The sequence below is a fragment of the Brassica oleracea genome, chromosome C3, assembly GCF_000695525.1.
Source record: "Brassica oleracea var. oleracea cultivar TO1000 chromosome C3, BOL, whole genome shotgun sequence".
Classification (NCBI taxonomy): Eukaryota; Viridiplantae; Streptophyta; class Magnoliopsida; order Brassicales; family Brassicaceae; genus Brassica; species Brassica oleracea.
In genome coordinates this window covers 60497063-60500024 of record NC_027750.1, presented here as the reverse complement: position 1 = coordinate 60500024, position 2962 = coordinate 60497063, and positions in this window count along the sequence as shown.

Below are 2962 nucleotides of genomic sequence, written 5' to 3'. Positions count from 1 at the left end.
AAGGAAAGATAATTTCTCTATCAAAGTAACTTCAGTTTGCTAATTGAATTGGATCTTTATTAGCACTTTTGACACTGGTACAAAATGTATAATCTCTAATAATGTTAATTTGGCATTTTTGACCTACAACAACATATATCAGAAATACATTCACCAACTAACTGAATGGTCATAGCTGCACAAAACCTCTCACATCCTTCGGCTATTTGTTTACACGGAAGGTAGCATTTTTTGTAGTCTTGTTTTACTTCAAAGTCTATATAAAATCTGAATCATTGGAATGTTAAAACTTATAATTAGATAAATAAAGGAGGATAAATTTAAGTAAACAAGTGAAATTAAATACCTGGGTAGCAATGAACATTAGATATTACGAAGAAGATGGTAAAAACAAATGTGAACAATATGTTTTTGGAGAAACCCATTTTGTATGAACTTTTCTTAATTTTTGTTTAGTGTTTTATTTTGATTTATGTTGTTGTATATATAATAACATAAATTTGCATAAATGAAAAATTTTATCGAAATATCCTTGAGCTTAATTTCTTGGATTGTAGTCAAAATAATATAAAAATAAATTCCTTACCTTATAATATCTTGTCAAGATATTGTTTTTTATTTGTTATTGATTTTGATTATTATTATGATTGAATATTTCCTTAGTCTTAGTCAAAATATGTTAATAAATATTACAAATTTCTTTTCATAAATTATATATTTAAAAAAAAATATATATGTATATATATATGGTTAGATGAATCCAATAGTTATTAAATATGAACTTGGCATATGAGGTTTTTCATGCATGTAAGTTATTATTTTTAGGTCAGTAGAATCTTTGAACTTAATTTTTTTATGTTTTATAATAAATGCATTAATTTGCAATATAACTAATTAGGAATTTGGTTATTCTTGAGTGTCTTTCGTATTTTATTTAGAGTTTTAATTTTCTTATATTATTTTCAGCTTAACATAAGCCAAATACATCATGCATAATATATTTAGACAATATAAATTATTTGCTCTTGTAATATCAACACATGTTTTATTATTATTTTTTCTTGTAATATCAAGGCATATTTTATAATCAACTAGTGTTGGCCCGCCCTACGGACGGGATATACTTTACTAGTAATCAAGATTATTATTTTTTATATGATTTGTGCTTTGTGTTTTAGGTTTACATTTGCAAGAGATGTATATGAGATATACTATTTTCTTAATTTAAAACAAACCAAAAAATTAATTTTTACTATTAGCATAATTTCTTCCTCTCTCTCTGTCGCTCTCTCTCTATATATATATATATATATTCTTAATTTAAAATTAACCAAAAAACTAATTTTACTATTAGCATAATCTCTCTCTCTATATATATATATATATGTATATATATATATATATTCCCGTTATAGGCGTGTTAGTAACCAAAAATACATAAATATATCAGTTAAAGTGTATTTCAAAAGGTTTAGCTTACTTAAAATTTAAGGTGATATTAACTTTTATTGTGTATGTTTTGTTATTCTTTTAATAGATCATGATCATCTTAATATTAAAATGTTCGTGAATACATAATAGTTTTACATATTTTCTTTGTTTATTTTACTGTAATTATGATAATTTTGATAATAAGTAAAATAATTTTTAATACAAAAATCGTAGTATATTTTTTTCTTATGAATATTTTTAAAATTTATGTCTTTGATATTCTCTTATTAATTATGTGCTAAAATATTATTTTAGGTTGATGTCAAATGAAACATTATTTTCATATGTATATCTATATATTTGAAACTATTGTTTTTCATATCGTATTAGTTCTATTTGTTTTTATCTGAAATAGGAGGCGCGGTTGGACGAATTTTCTTTCAAATGTGTCAACGCTGTGATTGTTTTTTTTTTTCTTAGGTTAGCAGGTGTCATTTGTCGAGAACAGAGTATATATGTTATGGGAAAAGAGTGTTTTAAATAAGGCATAAGTTAGTGTTTGGACAAAACTACAACGCTTTAATTTTATGTAAGAACATGTTTAGTATTCCACACTCAGCTCATTCGTCCACCGTCCTCATTTTATTGTGATATATGCAGACTCGAACTTAGAAGTATAATAAGAAAAATGCATTCTTATATATATCAAAACTTAGCCAATTTTGGAGACACAGAAGCAGTCAAGTTAAATAGAATTCACAGTCCAGTAGTCGGTTTGGAAAAGATGTTATTGAAATATACTCACAAATCACAATCATGCATACTCACACATGATTCTATATCCATAAGTGTCGGCACTAACTGTTGTATCCTTGAGATCAGAGCCAACAATCTTTCAGGGAGCCACAATGATGAAAAATCAACATCAAAATGTTATAAATTATTATAAGTTAAAGATAAATAAATCTTTTAAAAAAATGGTTCACTAAAAAAAGTTATCTCCCCTCTTCTATCGTCTTTCTCTTTTCGCTTCTTCTCTGTTTATTCTGTTTCTCATCTCATTTTTTTCTGTTTCTTATCACTTTAATTTTCTGTCACAAGCCGTTAAGTACAATCATGAGCTTAACAAATCTTTTTTTAACACCTTTTTGTGTTGTTTATTAAGAGAAATGAACTGATGATTTTGTTGGAAGAAAACTTTCATATTTATAATGGAGGATTAACACACATGAATGAATGAAGGGATTCATTGAATGTGAAATCGTGTGAGAAGTAGAGAGTAGGTATTAATGTGAATGTTAATGAAGATGCATGAACCAATTAATTTCCGTAACGGCACCAGATTAAAGAAGTCTATTCGGCTTCCAACTGACATTGATCGGAATCGTTCGTCACTGGTGAAACCGTTGGATTTCTATTGACAGTTGACTGAGAGCATCTCCAACCCTACTCCAAAACCCACTCCAAACTCCATTTTGCAGTAAAATCATCTCCAACCCCACTCCAAAACCCACTCCAAAATGGAGTAATA